The sequence below is a fragment of the Sus scrofa genome, chromosome 2, assembly GCF_054392235.1.
Source record: "Sus scrofa isolate SSC_HxYL_T2T_F1_AM1 chromosome 2, Sscrofa_HxYL_maternal_Yorkshire_Landrace_v2.0, whole genome shotgun sequence".
NCBI lineage: Eukaryota > Metazoa > Chordata > Mammalia > Artiodactyla > Suidae > Sus > Sus scrofa.
Window position 1 is genome coordinate 29,513,542 of NC_139384.1, and position 18,706 is coordinate 29,532,247.

General features: G+C 42.6%; 1 protein-coding gene across 2 annotated transcripts in view; it reads right to left on the reverse strand.

Moving 5' to 3' along the window:
- EHF (ETS homologous factor) overlaps positions 1-18,706 on the reverse strand; it is a 193,297-nt gene that overhangs the window by 67,535 nt on the left and 107,056 nt on the right. The window contains exons 7-9 of one of the 2 annotated variants that reach the window (XM_085011517.1): positions 12,249-12,586; positions 2,482-3,345; positions 203-354 (exon numbers count right to left, since the gene is read on the reverse strand). The gene's annotated coding sequence lies outside the window, so the exon portion shown is untranslated. The remainder of the gene's footprint in view (positions 1-202; positions 355-2,481; positions 3,346-12,248; positions 12,587-18,706) is intronic. The other variant, XM_021083196.2, reaches the window with a different exon arrangement.

An 18,706-nucleotide genomic window follows, 5' to 3' on the forward strand; every position in this document is an offset into this window, starting at 1 on the left:
AATCAGCAAACAATTGGGACTAGCATCCAAGGACATTTTTCTAGGAATGGGCTTCTACACTCAGCCAAGGATGTAACCAGACCTTGTCACATCTCACCCTAAGGCCCTTGACTTACTTCCTGTTTATTCCATTGCTTTTACTGGGCACAGGGGGTGGGCAACAAACCCTCATTATAACAGAGACCTGCCCACTGTCTCTCACCTCTTTGGCCTCAGGCCTGGCTCATGGCTTCAGGCCCCACCAGTTCCTTTGTCCAGGCTCCTGGCCTTTGCCCTTGTTGTCCCCTCTCTCTGTCTCCAACTCTGCCACAGCTGACCCTTCTCAGAGTTCAAGTTCAGCTCCAATGTCTCACCCTCGGAGCAAAGTCAGCATCACCATCACTGCTCCCTCTGTTCCCTGTAGCAGCCTGTGGGTCTTCATAGCATGTGTTAGGTCTTGCTTTGCTCAATTCTTTTGTTTTAGAATGTAAGCTCCTGAGGGCAGGATTATTTGACCCTGTCTGCCACAACTCAGATTCAAAACATTTGTAGGATGAATGAATGAATGCGAAGCTTTCCTTAGGTTCTCAGAGAGGTTGGTTGTAAACCCCCAAAAGTGGGAGTTCCCGTCATGGCACAGTGGTTAACGAATCCGACTAGGAACTATGAGGTTGTGGGTTCAATTCCTGGCCTTGCTCAGCGGGTTAAGGATCTGGCGTTGCCGTGACCTGTGGTGTAGGTCACAGATGCGGCTCTGATCTCTCGTTGCTGTGGCCCTGGTGTAGGCCGCCGGCAGCTAAGCTCCAATTAGACCCCTAGCCTGGGAACCTCCAATATGCCGCAGGGAAGTGGCCCTAGAAAAGGCAAAAAGACAGGAAAAAAAAAAAAAAAAAGTTAAAACTATGGCTCTAAATCAGGGCTCAACAAGCCATAACCTCTGAGCCAATCCAGTCCCCTGGTTTTGAAGAGCCTGTAAGGAGTTCCTCCTGTAGTCCAAAGGGATCAGTGGCATCTTGGGAGCGCTGGGACACAGGTTCCATCCCCACCCTGGCACAGTGGATTAAGGATCTGGTGTTGCCACAGCTGTGGCTTAGGTCACAACTGCAGCTCAGATCTGATCCCTGGCCAAGGAACTCCATATGCGGTGGGGTGGCTAAAAAGAAAAAAAAAAAAAGAAGAGCCTACAAGATAAGAATGTTCTTTACATTTTTAAATGATTGGGAAAAGTTAGAAGAAGGATAATATTTTGTAACATGTGGAAAATATATGAAATTCAAATCTCAGTGCCCATAACTGAAGCTATGCTGGAACACAGCCACAGTCATCCATTTATATGTTCTCTTCAGCTGCCTACACACTGTGACGACAAAGCTGAGTAGTTGTGACACAGACAGTCTGGCCTGCAAAGCCTAAAATATTTACTGCCTGGGCTTTTACAGAAAAGGTTTGCCAACCATGCTGCAGCTAACGCTAAGAAGGAGGTAGAAGTGGAATCCAATTAGATACAGGAAAGGATGGAGAAAGTAAAAGAAATAAAAATAAAAGAGAAGAGGGAAAGGAAAAGAGAAACAATAAGGAGAGAAAAAAAAACAAAACATTGTATTGAGAACCTACTATATACCATGAACTGGGTTTGGGGCTTTACCTACTTTGTCTCTCAGCTCTAGACAAAACTTTAAGTAGAGGCACAATCTTTGGTCAGGAAGTCTCCATCCCTGACTCTACGCTTCCTCTGATCACCTGTTGCCTGACCATCCAGCCCCTTCTCTGCCGTGAAGGCACCCAGCTCTGTCCCTTTCCCATAGCATTTCCTGTTCCAGAGACATCTCTCTGCAGAGATCAAAGCTGGCTTGGTCCTGCTTATTCCCTTAAAGTCCTCTGCTCTCCACTAAGTGACAGCAGGAGTGAAAAAAAGTGGGTTTTTTTTCCTGCATTATTTCCACCCTCACCCATGCTATCCAGGAGGGTAGTTGGACTTAGTAGGAATTCAGTAAATATTTGCTGAGTGACTAAATTACACAGGCCACCACCCAGAGCTTTAGTTCAATTAAGCACCATTTATCAGCGTAGAGGACCCCAGCGCGGGGCACTTCTGTAAGGAAGATGGTTGGCCACAGACAGATTAAACTTCTCGACATCATTACAACCCACCCAAAGACCATTCTATAGAGACCTGAGGGATCTTGGCCTGCTCCCCCACCTTCCTGCCCTACTGCCCTTCTGTGGATCTGCTTACCTCTGGTCCCCAAGGCCCCTGCCCCTTCTGCTTGCTTTTTCCTGTTCTAGGCTCTTGGCTGGTCCAGAGGAAAGCAAGTAATAGGATGAGGGTTGGCAAGGAGGGACAAGTGGCAGTAGAAAGTGAAAGGATTGTATCTGGAAACTGTACTTCCCCTGGGTTTGCTCCAAGACAGGAGTAGGGAAAAAAAACCCAAGCCACGAGGTCCAACCAGAAGCCAATCCCAGATGACCTCTCTGTGTGATAAGAGCTGACAGCACACCTACCTGGTATTTCCTGTAAGAGGTGATGACTCTTGCTTTGGTGGCAGGTTTGTGAAAGAGGACAGAATGAGAAGAAATTGATGAACTTGTGAGCACTAGCCCTGGGAATTCAAAGAGAGAAGGAGGGTCAGGGGCTGGGGAGAGGATAATTTCAGAAGAGGTATGACTGATGCATTAGTGATGCCAGCTGGGAGAAGGCTTTGCATTGCAGGCCCAGGTCCTTGGTGTGTCTTGGATGACACCATCGGCTGAAGGCTTTCCATCTCCTGTGCTTTCCCTGTGTTTGGCCTTTGGTGGCAACCATCAATAATTCCTGGGGGACCCCAAGACTGGAAACGAGGGAAAGACTTTGGGCTACAAAGTCCCTCTTTGTGGGTTACAGGAAGGACTGGAGGAAGAAAAGCAGATGGCAGCAAGGGAGAAGAGCCAGGTCGATCAATCCTCGGAACCCAGAGTAGAAAAAAAGGTGAACTTGGTGGATTGCCCTGACTTTCAGATGTGACCCATCATTACCACGGTAGAGCAGGACCTCTTTAAGGATTTTCCCACTTGCACTTTCAGCTCGCCAAATGCCATTGTCTCTTCCGGGGCCATTTTTCCACCAATTTTCAGAAAGAAAATCCAAAGGTTTATACAACTTGTTGTCTTTTTCATTCAAATAAAAGAGTCTCTATTGGAGTTCCCTGGTAGCTCAGCAAGTTAAGGATCCAGTGTTGTCACTGCAGTGGCTCAGTCCTCACTGTGGCATGGGTTTAATCCCTGGCCTGGGAACTTCCGCATGCTGCAGGTATGGCCAACGAAAAGTGGCTTTACTGAGGGAAGTCTTGGATTGAAAGAAATATATATTCGTACAACTTAAACTCCCTGCTAAAAAACACAGAAGAAGGTCAATTTTAAAATGAGCACCATTTAAAAAAAAATGAGCATCATTAAACACATGGAAAGGGGCTCACCCTCACTGATCATCAGAGAAGCACAAACTGACGTGAGAGCCCACCCCATGCCCTTCAAATTGACAAGGCTAAAAAGTCTGATGATGATACATGTTGGCCAGAACAAGGAATGAGTTCTAACCCACTGCTAGTTCGGGACTGGGATTGTTATAAACACTTCAGAGAGCAATTTGTTAATTTAGTCAAAAGGAAGATACATATGGAAATCTAGGTCCAGACGCAAGTGCCAGGAAACTTCAGCACACGCTCACAAGGTGACAGTACAAACAGTGTTCATCACGTCACTGTAAAATGAGCAATTAGAAACCCTGGATGTGCTTCAGTAGGAGAACGGATGAATCAATTGCAACAGCATCCACACTCCTTGTGGCTTTCATTCTCTCATTCATTTTGCATTCCGCAAATGTCCAAGAGTTTTGAATTAATATGTGTAAGAATCACCTGGAAAGCTTGTTTAAAAGCAGAATTCCTGGCCCCACCCTCAGAGTCGGAGTCTTAGGTCTGGGGAGGGGTTCAAGGCAAGGGGGCTTTTTTGTACTGCGTCTCTTACCAGTGCGTGTGGTCATTGAGTCAGCTTGCATCTTGGTATTTCATCATTCATCCTGAGGTTAGACTGCAAGCTGGATTTCAAAACTAGGTGGGCTACACATGGACCCCAGTTGCTCATCGCTAACTAGGTTAAAAAGTCCTGGGTGGCCTGGATTGGCAGGATCAAAAGGAAAGGTTCAGGGGGGCATTTCTCCTCTACAGAACTCAGTTTTCTCATATAAAACAAGAAAGCCAAACCAGGAGTTCCCTGGTGGCTCAGTGGGGTAAGGATCTGGCATTGTCACTGCTGTGGCTTGGGACCACTGTGATGCAGTTTGATCCCTGGTCCAGGAATTTCAGCATGCTGCAGGTGCAGCCAAGAAGGAAAGAAAAAAAGAAAAGAAAAGAGGGAGAGAGGAAGGAAGGGAAAGAAAGAAACCCTGAAATGTAATAGCTAATAAAAAATAGTAAAGATGAAAGCCATACAAAATGGGATAAAGTATAGAATAAATTTCCTATTTGTCTCAGCATATTTTCCATTCCACTTCTCCAGAGGGAATCACTTAATCTGTTTCTTAAGATCCATGATATAATAATCTGTGTGAATGTAATTGTGTGCAAATATATGTATTTTATTCTGTTAAAAAAATAACAATAAAATTTTTAAAAAATAAATAAAAAGTAAAGAAAAGAAAGAAAGAAAAAGAAAGAAACCCAAACCAGAGGGAAACCATATTTTCCCTTCCATCCATCACCTCCATGATTCTGTCCCTGGAGGAGTGTGTTGCCCCAGTAAATAAGCCTAATTTTCCAAAGGAGCCCACAGCACTACCTCTACATTCAATAGCATTCCTTTCACCAGAACTCTCTGTTATCAGGTACTTCTGGCTCCTTAAATTCTATGTGGTCCCCGTATGCTCCCAAAGCATCTTCATCAAAGAAGCATTATGTTATTTTTAGAGACCATTTCCCAAGTGAATACAGATAATGGGATTCTAGTGGCTTAAAAGTCAATACATACATTTTAGATATCAAAACTATAAAACCCAGAATATCTGATTAATTATTTGACAGTTGTTTAACTGGACAGGGTTCAGGCAAAGGTTGGCCAAATTTCCTACACATACTTCCCTGCCTCTGTGGACAAGGAAAAATAATCTTGACAAAAGGTTCAAACAAAAACTTGATTCCATGCCATCTCTTTTCTCACGAAACTTGGTTGTTGTGGAGGCATTGATATGACCTAAATATCTTAGGCTTTGGGTCTTGTTTTAACTTTTAAATTGAATCATTAGGGGCTGCTGAGGTAGAGGACAGAGTAGGGTAGCTTTCTGCTCCCAGACAAATTCAGTTAACAAAAATCTGTGTATAGCCCTGTGTCCAGGCAGAAGATCAGAAGGTGTGCTTGCTCTGGCCTGACTGTCCTCAGATTCATTCCCTACTCTTGGCCCCCGCAGCTCTCCTCCACCCCGCTTTTCTGCTCTCTTCCATGGGGTCTGATGTCTGAGCTTGCAAGAGTTTCTGAGGCTCCCGAGTCAGCCAGTTTCAGCCTGTGCCAGCCAGGAGAGGTGTCCACAGGAGACCAGAGGGAGGAAGTGAGAAGCCAGGGTATTTCCTTCCTCATCTCTCTCTGCTCAGGACATGCCTCCAGCAACAACCTCATTTCCTCCATGGCTCCAGCCCCCTGGAGACAGCCCATCAGGGACGCTGGTAACAAGCCTCTCCCTTCCCCTCTTCAGCCTCCAGGCACCAGTGAACTGCTGCCATGGCTAACCTTTGAGTTAACTTATCACGCTCTATTTGGCTTCACAGATCTTCCAACACAGGGATGACCCACCCCCTACATTAAATTCCTTCTACTGAAAACACTTGAGTTTCTGGTTTCCTGGTTGATTCCAACTGCTGCAGGAGGTAACTAGCCCAATCAATATTATAATGCTTTGTCTTCCGTGCCCATCAAGGAGTTTGTCCCCCACCCCACCCCTTTCCTTGGCTTTTTAGGGCCACACCTGTGGCATATGGAAGTTCCCAGGCTAGGGGTCAAATTGGAGGTACAGCTGCTGGCCTACACCACAGCCACAGCAACTCGGGATCCAAGCCTCGTCTGTGACCTACACCACAGGTCACAGAAATGCCGGATCCTTGACCCACTGAACAAGGCCTTGAACCTGCATCCTCATGGATATTATAGTCAGCTTCGTTACCCCTGAGCCACAAAAAGAACGCCAAGGAGTTTGTCCTTTTTATTTTATTTATTTATTTTTTTTTGTCTTTTTGCTATTTCTTGGGCCGCTCCTGCGGCATATGGAGGTTCCCAGGCTAGGGGTTGAATCGGAGCTGTAGCCACTGGCCTACGCCAGGGCCACAGCAACGCAAGATCCGAGCTGCGTCTGCAACCTACTCCACAGCTCACGGCAACGCCGGATCGTTAACCCACTGAGCAAGGGCAGGGACCGAACCCGCAACCTCATGGTTCCTAGTCGGATTCGTTAACCACTGCGCCACGACGGGAACTCCGAGTTTGTCCTTTTTAAAGCCTATTCATCTCACTTAAGCCCAGGGAATCCCTGAGAGCAGACAAAGCAGGGATGACCCCTTTCATTTGACAGAAGAGGGATGAGACACAAAGATGCTAAGGTGATAGGTCAGAGGTGCACAGCTGGCGAACTACAGAGCTGCAGCCAGAATCCACGTATCTCCTGGACTGGTGTGGATCTCCCTATGGCCCTTCTCCCTCTCCCAGCCCCTACCTCCAGAAGACACACTTTAGGAGTTAAAATAAGGATTCATTTGGATCTCATTTGCACTTGATGAAAAGGTGCAGAGCTATGCAAATATACGCCCCAAGGAGGTCGAGGGAGTATTTATTTCTATTCTGATCTTTATAAGAACATTTTGCATTTAAGTCAACCAGCCTTTGCTGGCCGTTTGGAAATCCTAGCACAGTGTTTCTCAAAGTCAGAGTTACATAGGGGAGAAAGGTGTTTCTGATAAAAACTCAGATTCTGCTCTCCCTCCCACTGAAATAAAAAATCTGGGGAAGGGTACTGGGAAAGTATATTTTTTTATAGCATTCCAGGTGACACTGAAAAAAAACAAATTTTGAAGGCTGCTGTAACATGAGATTTAAAAAAAAGGGAGTTCCCATCGTGGCTCAGTGGTAACAAACCCCACTAGTAACCATGAGGACGTGGGCTGAATCCCTGGCCTCATTCAGTGGGTTAAGGATGCAGCATTGCCATGAGCTGTGGTTTAGGTCACAGACATGGCTCAGATCTGGCATTGCTGGGGCTGTGGTGTAGGCCAGCAGGTGTAGCTCCGACTCGACCCCTTGTTCGACCCCTAGCCTAGGAACTTCCATTTGCCGTGAGAGCAGCCCTTAAAAAAAAAAAAAAAAAAGTCATTGTCCACAGAGAAGAAGGGATCAGCAAGACAATGGTTTGTGGCCAAATAAAGACCCAGCCCCTCAGGCTTCCATCAACAATAAGAGGTACTGGGGTTCCCATCGTGGCTCAGTGGTTAACAAAACCGACTGGGGGCCATGAGGTTGCGGGTTTGATCCCTGGCCTTGCTCAGTGGGTTAAGGATCCTGCATTGCCATGAGCTGTGGTGTAGGTCGCAGACGAGGCTCGGATCCTGTGTTGCTGTGGCTGTGGTGTAGGCCGGCGGCTACAGCTCTGATTCGACCCCTAGCCTGGCAACCTCCATATGACGCACCAAAAAATGGCAAAAAGACAAAAAAAAAACCCCACAAAACAAAAACAAAACAAAAAAACAGTAAGATACCACTCTGACACCCTACTGTGTTTCAGGTTTGGTCTCAGACCCTGCCTGAGCATGGCTCTAGTTATTCCTCACAGCAATGCCATGAAGCAGCTGTCAGAGTTCCCATTTTACACATGAGAAATCTGAGACTCAGATTAAATAGCTGCTGCTGGCTCACCCACCTATGACCCAAATTCCAATCAAGCTCTGCGTGAAGCCAAAGTTGGGCTTCTTGTCTGTCCACGCCACCCTCCCCAGAATGGAGCCAGCTTCATCTCCAAACTATCATAGGGACAATTCTATGCCAAGCTGGCTCTGTGTGGGGCAGCCTCATTCTGTTCTCCATGGGGTCTGGGCTGCTTACTACTCATTCCTGAACAAGAAGGCAGTGCAGCTGCAAAGAGGGCAGGTGCATGGCATCCGACCCTCCTTTATAAACCAGGTGACCGGCAGAGATCCTGGCAGATGAGACACCCAGTGGTCTCTTGATTGTCCTTCTCACGTTTTCCCAGGGGCCCTTGCAGGCTCTTCAACCCCTGCACTTGGCTCAGCAGCTTCTGGTTTTGCCCCAAACCAGTAGGAACAAATCAGAAAGCCTGAAAGCAGATGTCAGCATTAATCTACACACAGAGGCCCCAGGGGAAGCAGCCCAACTGTTGTTCTTATCACAAATGTTTAAAAAATTAATAACATGAAGGGGCAAGTGTGCAAGCACAGGGCGCTTGACATCTGGATGATCTTGCATCATCTAAGCTGCCTTTTCTTTTTTCCTAACACATTGCTTTACGTGTCTGGTCACCATTCTGTTGACACTGCTATTTGGATCAGCCAGGCTAATGAAACTGCCAGATAGAGACTGAGGGAGGCTGGGTGGGGCTGGGGGATTCTCAGATCAGGACGATCATTCTGAGGGTGCAGAGAGGGCTGCTGACCTATAAGGAAATGTCTGATGCTCCCCCAAGGCTGCGGTGTTCTCTCTTTATCCTTCCCAACAGTTGTTGGACTGCATCCTGCCTTGCTTAATTTTTTTTTTTTTTGGCCTTGCTTAATTTTATATGCACATCTCAGTAGACATTTGTCACATATATGAGGTTTCCCCAGTGAGCTTTAGAAACCAAAAACCTGAGTTCAAATCCAAGGCCAATCACTTACTAGCTGTGTTCTCTTGGACATATGCATTAACCTCTCTGAGACTTAGTTCACGCTTCAGCAAAATGGAGATGATAATAGCATATTAAACTTGTTAGAATTGCTGAAGGAAAAAACCTTTTTTAAACTTGTATATGAAGCAGTTATCACAACACCTAATTCGACAAATATTTCTTGAGTGCCTTCTATGTGCCAGACACAGTTCAAAGCCCTGGAAACAGTTGTGGTGAGCAAAAAAACATAGTGTCTGCCCTCAAAGAGCTTATAAACTAGTGGCAGAGGCAGACAATAAACCAGTAGGTATATTTACAATACACTGCCACTTAGCAGTAAGTGCTCTGAAGGAAAATAAAGCAGGGCGAGGTGTAGAGAGTGGCAGAGGGAAGAGCCAACACTGATACTGATGAGGTGGTCAAAGATGATGTCTCTGCAGAAGTGACATCTGATTAGAGGTGTGGATGCAATGAGGAAATAAAACAGATGGATATGTGGGGCAAGAACATTCCGACAGAACAAAGAGCAAGAATAAAGAGCCTGAGACTGGAGCAGTTTTATTTAAGGAACAGCGCAGAGGCAAGTGTGGCTTGTGAACCACAGGGAAGGTTAAGGAAGAAGCTAAAAGGCAAAAAATAAAAAAATTAAAAAATAACAGAGCTATAGGTAGATAGCTAAGACTAAATTCCTTCACTGATTCATAATACCCTCCCATCCTGGGTGGAATACTGCTAGTACCTTGACAGATACAGAGATGATCAAACATAGAATTTATCTTTGATAAACCCTGAACCATTAGTCTAGTAGGGGAGAAAAATATCTAAATAATGAGAAAAGAAAACTACAGGTGTCTTAAAAAGAGGTGTGGTAAGAAATACAGAAGCCTGAAAGAGAGAGCCTTCACCTCTCACAGTCACTCTCACCACCAGAAACTTGGAGACATTAATGAAAGATGAGAGTTACATTAAGACTGTACAACAACTGTGTCTGCCATGTGCAAAGAGGTAAAAATTGAACTTAAAACCTTTCAGCAACTAGAATAAAATCATAGAAATTCTACAATTCTAATATTTAAAAACTCAATAACCAAAGTTAAAAAAAACACAACAGATGCGTTTAATAACAAATTCAACACAGGTAGGTATAGAGAGAATTAGTGAACTGAAAGGGAGGTCAGAAGAAATTACCTTCTCAGAATGAAGCAGAAGGAGACACAATGATGGAAAGCACAAAGATGAGAAGAATACAGTGAGCAGACCTCTCACATAGTTTTTTTCAGGAATACTAGGAGAAGAAGTTAGGAAAAGAATAGCAGAATAATGGCCTAAAATTATGGAAGGAAGGAAAAAAGAGCAAAAATTAATGAAATAGAAAAAATACAATAAATGGTATTAATAAAATTGAAATTTGCTTCTTTGAAATGACTGATAAAATTGATTAACCCCTCTGCAACAGATCAAGACAACAAAGAAGGGCACAAATTGATAATGTCAGTGTTGAAAAAAGAAACATAATTACATATATTGCAGACATTATCAAGATAATAACAGGATATTATGAAAACTCTATGTCAATAAATTTGAAATTTTAGATGAACTAAACAAATTACTAGGAAAACACTACTGACCAAAACTAATAAAAAAATTTTAAATCTGAACAATCCTGGAACTATTAAAAATAATTAATTTTTTAATTAAAAGTAAACTTCTCATGAATAAAGTGATTGAAGGCTTCAAGCAAATTTGATGAAATATTTAAAGAAAATATAATGCCAACTTTATATAAACTCTTCCAGAAAATTAAGAAGAATCTCCATTTTATTTTGCAAGGTTAAAAAAAGTAATCTTAATACCAAAACCCAATAAGAACAGTATGAAAAAGAAAATCACAGTCCAGTTTTACTCATGACATGTGAAAAAATCCTAAATAAAATACTAGCAAGCCAAACAAGTAAGGTATAAAAAGGAAACACAGGAGTTCCCCTTATGGCACAGCAGGTCAAGGATCTGGTTATGTCACTGTCGTGGCTCAGGTTGCTGCTGTGGCACAGATTCGGTCCCAAGCCCAGGAAGTTCCCCATGCCATAGGCGGGGCCAAAAAAACCCAAAAAGGAAACACATCCTGTCCACCTTTGGCTTATTCCAGAATGCTAGAGGAAATGCTGCATTAACATCAGAAAACCAATGTAATTTGCCACCTTAACAGATGAAAGGAGGGTGGAAACAACTCAATTGACTTAAGAAGATGTGGTATATATAAACAATGGAATATTAGCCATAAAAAAGAATGAAATATTGGAGTTCCTGTCATGGCTCAGGGAAAAGGAATTTGACTAGCACCCATGAGGACACAGGTTCTATCCCTGGCCTTTCTCAGTGGGTTAAAGATCCGGCGTTGCTGTGAGTTGTGGCACAGGTTGCAGACCTGGCTCAGATCTGGCATTGCCGTGGCTGTGGCATAGGCTGGTGACTACAGCTCCGATTCGACCCCTAGCCTGGGAACCTCCATATGCCATGGGAAGCGGCCCTAGAAAAGGCAAAAAGACAAAAAAAAAAAAAAAAAAAAAAAAAAAAAAAAAAGGAGAGAAAAGTCATATAGTCATCTCAATAGATGCAGAAAAAAACATTTGGTAAAATTCAACATATGTTATTAAAAATCGTAGAAGCTAGAAAAAAGGGGTCACTGAAGTAATCTGGTAAGTAGTATCTGCTCTGAAACTTATGACAACTAATACATTTAAAAATGAAACCTGGAAAATGTCCTTTCTGAGGTTGTGAAGAAACAAGGGCCCTCACTATCATGACATGTCCTGTGTCCCACACAGCAAAGCAAGGAAAAGAAATGAAAGCCACAGCCAAGACATAAAATTGTGAATATGTGTGGGTTAATTACATTATCACCTACATAGAAAATCCGTGGAAATCTGCATATCACTTTTAGATACTAAGAAAGTTTCAGGGTCACTAGATATAAAGTCAACACAGAAAAATGAATTAAATTTCCATTCACCAACCACAATTTTTCATAAACTGAAAAAAAATTAAAGATAACATTTACATTAGCATTAAAAATGTCAAAAGAAATCTAGGGAAAAATCTAACAGAAAGTGTCCAAGACCTCTGTACAAAACATCCATTATTGAGAGAATTAAAGGAGAGAAATTTTATGTTACTGAATTTGAACACTCAAAATTTTAAATAGCAATTCTCCCTAAATGAGCTCTAGCATCAATAAAAAGTCCCAACGGGATATTTTAAAGAACTTAATGAACACTTTCTAAAATTTATATGAAATTGCCAAGGTCCAAGACGAGTCAAGACCTGCTTGAAGAGGAAACCCAGGGTTGAAGGACTTGCTCTACTGGGTGTTGAGTCTTATTACCGTAGTAGAGTAGTTAAGACTGCCATTTTCATTCAAGGATATGGATGGAGGTAGATATCACTAGTGTTTTCCAATATCTGGGTATCCTCCCCTTCCAGGCACATGGCAGACAGCACTTCATGGTACCTTACTGGTGAGTATAACTCTGTAACTAGTTCCGGCAAACGAGCTGTAAGAGGAAGTGAATGATGGATGACGTTTTCACACTGAGTCAGCAAAAACCTCGGCATGTAACCTCTGCCTCTCTTCTCTGGATGAAGAGTGCTCCTGATGATGCAGCCATTTCACTTCATGAAGGATGGCTGCCCTGATGCATATCCTGCATCACCAGTGACCTGCTGAGGAAGAAGAAATAACTTAATATGTAAAGCCATGAGATGCTGGGGTTGTCTGTTACTAAAACAAAACATAGCCCATCCTATCTTGTTCAATAGAGAGACAGACTATTGGAACAAAAGAGCACCCAGAAAGAAAGCCACCCCTGTGTAGACAACTGATTTTTCAATACAGAAATGAAGTTGCAGAGTAGTAAAGAAAGAATGGTATTGATACATCTGGATATCCATTTGGGTGGAAAAATAAAACTTGTCTTTACCTCACACCATACACAGAAATCAATTCCAGGTGGATTCCCAACCTTATCTGAAAGGCTCCACTGTATAAAGCTTTTAGAAGAAAATAGGGGCAAGTTCTTCATAGTTTGGGAAAAGATTTTCTACATTAAAAAAATTAACTATGAATGAAATAGTTAAATTGTGTTCTATTCAATTTCACCAAAAAAAAAAAAAAAAAGTTTAGGCAAAAGGGAATGCCTAAATTTTAATAAGAGCTATCTCTGGGTAATTACATTATGAGCTGAATTTATTTTCCTATTTAGCTTGTCTTTTTTTTTCCAGATATTGATGAATATGAATCTCTTTGTAATAAAAGAGAAAAAATAATAAGTTGTAGTTTTTACACATTTATAATCAAGAGGTAATCCAAAGGTTGAGGATATAGAATAAGAAGTTTCTAGAACTTACTTGTTAACCCAAAGAAAAGAAATCCTAATTGCGGCATATCAGGCCATGTGACAGGCAGATGCCGGTGGGATTGATAGTCACTGTGGCCTTTCTTAGGGCTCCATTTAGCTGCTAGAACATCATAAAGGTGGTCTGATATCACTTTTTTTTTGCAGTGTATGGAAGTTCCCAGGCTAGGGGTTGAAAGGGAGCTGCAGCTGCCAGCCTACTCCACAGCTCACAGTTCACTGCAACACGAGATCCTTAATCCACTGAGTGAGACCAGGGATTGAACTTGCATCCTCATGGATAGTAGTTAGGTTGTAATACACTGAGCCACAAGAGGAACTCCGGATATCACTTTTTAAGAGCCATTCTGTGGCAGAGTCACAATCCTATTCCTGGCAGGAGATGCCCTTGAGAGTTCTCCTCCTTCCTCCCTTTTCCATTTCTGGTATCCTTTCTCTGATAGGAAGTATGTTTCCTAAGACACCAGTGTCTTTTCTTGGACTCTATCAGCCCTGGAGATGCAAGACTTCTGGTCCATGTGGCCTCCCACTGATGGGCACCAGGACCTCCCTTCTTTTTTCGGTCATGCCAATCCAAAGCTCTTTGTAAAATCTTTATTAGACACATGTTTGACTCTGAACAGCCTAAATAGGTAAGCATTTTAAGATCTAAAGCGCACATAAGGATACTTTTTACTCTTGTTTTTAATCGTTTTATTGGCTCTCGTTTATTCATTGAACATTTATTGGGCATGGGCAGTAAAGTCATCATAGACCACAGCTCCTGAAGCCCTGAGAATTCACTACTTAAATTCTGGAGTCTGGCAAAATATGGAATGGAGATATGGAGAATGAGGGTCATCCAGAGAAAAAAAGGGTCATTCTACCAACAGGTAGAAATGGCAGGACCCTTGGGATAACTGGGTTTTAAATAGGTGGGTTCAGAGATTCTAAAGTGCCTCACAATGGTCATGAAGAAGCTTCTGGAACAAGGGTGGGCAGCTAGTTGGAAGGGCATTAATGGCAGCCATTTTCATCATCATCAATGGTATTTATTGAACACCTGGCAGAAATTATGCCAGGCACCTTACATACATCATCTCATTTAACATCTACAGCAATCCTGGAATTTATAGTATCTCCTTTTTGAAGATGAGGTAATTGAGACTCAGAAGAGGTGAGGTAATTTGCCTGAAGTCCCAGGGTTCCAAGAGGGTGGTGTTGAGCTGGGAATCTGTCAGACTGGAAATCCTTGCCTCTTCTTCTGACAGTAACTCCTACTCTGGGCACTGGTTGTTATTCATCAATGTCTTAATAAGAGATGTCAATTTCCATCCTTTTGGGGGAAAACAGGAACCTCGATCTCTGGAGGCTATTTGTAGCTGGCATCAGTTTCTTTAGGACAACTTCCTGTTTTTGAGACATTGTCCCCTGGGAGGTGGGGACAGAGCCGTGCCTGTGGCAACAGGCTGTCGGGAGACTCTAGTGAGATCATGCCTACAAAACACTTTGCTCAGAGAAGAGGCTCTCGGTATCCTGGCTGCCATCATTATGCTGTTTGGGCCTCAGGATGACCAGCCATCCTTAGCTTTGCATGCAGTGGGGAAAGACTTCCAGTTGCACAGATCCAATGGTTTGGCTTGATTCTGGTGCCCACGTTTTTCAGGATCATCTCATCATCCTGAGCATCCACATTCTGCGTGTCCCATGGGTGTGACACTATATCACCAAGTCCTTAGGTCCTGAGCTGTCTCACTATCACTAAGACTTATTATCACAATAGGAAAATGATGAGATAGTGACTGGTGCTCAGATAAGAAACTCCAGTAAGTTTCTATTTCAGATCCTATGAAAGAGAAACAGTGCCATGAAGCAAAACATGGAGGCTTAGAGATCAAATCGGGGGTGGTGGGGGAGGCAAATCAGAGTGAGAATGTTGCTCAGCTCCTTTCCGCTGTGTGACCTTGGGCAATCAGTCAACCTTTCTGAATCTCTATAGCAACTAGATAGTAAGAACTACCTCACAGCTTTGTTAGGGGGATTGCTATATAATATAATGATGTCAAGTGCTTAGATCAGAGCCTGATCTATAGAAAACAATGAACAAATAAATGTTCCTGAGAGTTCCCTGATGGCCTAGTGGATTAAGAATTTGGCATTGTCTGGAGTTCCTACTGTGACGTAGAGGAAACGAATCTGACTAGGAACCATGAGGTTTTGGGTTAGATCCCTGGCCTTGATCCTGGTTAGATCCTCAGTGGGTAAAGGATCTGATGCTGCCATGAGCTGTGGTGTAGGTCACAGACACGGCTCAGATCCCTCTTTGCTGTGGCTGTGCTGTAGGCTGGAGGCTACAACTCGGATTAGACCCCTAGCCTGGGAACCTCCATATGCCATAGGTGCAGCCCTAAAAAGACAAAAGACAGAAAAAAATAAAATAAAATAAAGAATTTGGCATTGTCATTGCTGTGGCTTGGGTCACTGCTATGGTTAGGGTTCAATCCGTGGCCCAGGAACTTCTGCATGCTCATTATTATATTATCAAATGGATAAAAACCACCAAACAAAACCCAACTAAGATTTGTTTAACAGGTTCATAAAAAGTTACCCGAAATGACTTGTCTCTCCTCCTAGATAGGTCTGCTGTTTGATGTATTTGAACAATCAGCTAAACACATGAGAAGAGATGTTTCTATTTAAGGAGCTCCCACTGTGGCACAATAGGCAGTGTCTCTGCAGCACCAGGACTGCGGGTTTGATCCCCAGCCAGCACAGTGGTTAAAGGATCTGGAGTTGCCACATCTGCAGCATAGGTCATAACTGTAGCTCAGATCTGATCCCTGGCCCGGGAACTCCACATGCCACAGGGTGGCCAAAAAAGAAAATTAAAAAGTCAATTTGAAATGTTTAAGGAAAAAGCGATTTGGCAAGCAGGTAGAATCAGAAGAACTGGGCCTCAGTTTCCCTCTCTGCATGAAGAGAAGTCTGGAATACAAGCTGCTGTCTTTCATCTTTGACCTTCATAAAGCAGCCTGATTCTGCAAGGGTCATCCTAGCTACTCGTGTATGCATCTAGCAACTTCTAATCCTGCCTGGCCCAGGAATACCTGGCATCTGGTGCCCTTCTCTGGGTGGAGTTTTTGCAGGGCTCACACAAGCCCACTGCCTGGGCATATCTCCACTATCCCTAAGCCTCCCTAAGATCCACCAGTTCCAACATCCCCGAGTGCCCACCATACGCAACCACAGAAGGCAAAATTCTAACCCGCAGTTCCGAGAACTTGCAGAGAGGAGAAATGGGGCTTTATTGGTTTCCAGCGTTACCTGCCCAACCTATTCAGGAGGACATTTCCTTCTTTCCTCCACAGCTTTGGAGAGTCCTTCTTCTTCTTCACATTCAGGGGACAGAAAGCTAGCAGCAGAACTTGGCTTTTTCCCAGCGTGACAACGTGCTTTGGGGTTAATGAAACATCGCCACCTGGTGGAATGATACTAAGCTAACTAGACAGAGAGTGACGGACTTCTAGTCTCCCAACAGGTAAGGTCACAGAATCCCAAAGAGAAAGAGCTAGAAGGGTCCTTAGAGCTTGGATCCGATTTCTTTACTAAATAATGGAAATGTTGTATAGAGATGGTTTGTGAATGTCAAGACTAGAACCCAGAACGACTGACCCTTTGTGTGAATAATGCCGCTTTCTTCCTTCTCTACTACCTACCCCGCACAACGGATACTCAGTCATCCCATACTGTCGCCCAAAATGACTTAATAACTGAGGCTAGCAAAGTCAGGATTATTTCCATCCTGCATGTTTCCTCTTGCTTTTTATCAACTCTACGGAGGTAGAATGGGAAGACTAGAGGAGTTGCAACCAGTAACTGGTATAAAGAAAAGACAGATCACACACCTATGGTCAATTCTTCTTCAACAAAGGGGGCAAGAATATACAATGGAGAAAAGACAATCTCTAAGCAAGTGATGTTGGGAAAAGCTGGATAGCTGCATGTAAATCAACGAAGTTAGGACACTCCCTCATACCATACACAAAAATAAACTCTTAACAGCTTAAAGACATAAGTGTAAGACATGACACCATAAAACTCCTAGAAGAGAATACAGGCAAAATCCTCTGACATAAATTATAGCAGTGTTCTCTTGGGTCGGTCTCCCAAGACAAAAGAAATAAAAGCAAAAAAAAAAAACAAAAACAAATGGGACTTAATCCAACTTAGAAGCTCTTGTACAGCAAAGGAAACCATAAGCAAAATGAAAATACAACCTATAGAATGGGAGAAGATATTTGCAAACAATGAAACAAACAAGGGACTAATTTCCAAAATATACAAATAGCTCATATAGCTCAGTATCAAAAAACAAACAACCCAATCAAAAAATTGGGCAGAAGACCTAAATAGACATTTCTCCAAAGAAAGCATACAGATGAAAAGATGCTCAACATCACTAATTGTTAGAGAAATGCAAATCAAAACTACAATGAGGTTTCACCTCATACCAGTCAGAATGGCCACCATCAAAAAGTCTACAAATAATAAATTCTGGAGAGGGTGTGGAGGAAAGGGAACCCTCCTACAATGTTGGTGGGAATGTATATTGATGCAGCCACTATGGAGAATAGTATGGAGGTCCCTTACTAAACTAAAAATAGAGCTACCCTATGATCTAGCAATCCCACTCTCTGGCATATATCTGGAACACACAAAAACTCTCATCCAAAAAAGACCTACACCCCAATATTCACAGCAGCACTATTTACAATAGTCAAGACATGGAAGCCACTTAACTGCCCATTGACAGATGAATGGATAAATAAAATGTGGTGTACATATACATATATATATATAAGGGAATATTACTCTGCCATAAAAAGAATGAAATATTGCCATTTGCAGCAATATGGATGGACTTAGAAATTATATATTAAATGACATAAGTCAAACAAAGACAAATATATATCACTTACATGTGGAACCTAATTTTAAAATGACACAAAAGTACTTATTTACAAAACAGAAACAAACTCACAGACATAGAAAACAAATTTATGGCTACCAGTGGGAAGAGGGGAAGGGCTGGAATAAATTAGGAATTTGGTATTAACAGAGACACATTAACATATATAAAATTGATAAACAATAAGATAAGGACCTACTGTATATCACAGAGAACTATAGTCAATATATCTTGTAATAATGTATAATGGAAAAGAATCTGAAAAGAATATACATAAATATAATTGAATATATATAGACTGAATCACTTTGCTATACATTAGAAACTAATAAATTTTGAAAAGAAAAAAAAAAGAATCCTTAATGCAAACATCCCCAGGCCTGTTCAAACAATCAACCATTAATCATTTATACCTTATTGTAAATTGTCGTCTGTTTGATGTCAACCCTACTATGGGAATAAGACTATTGATAGGGAGTT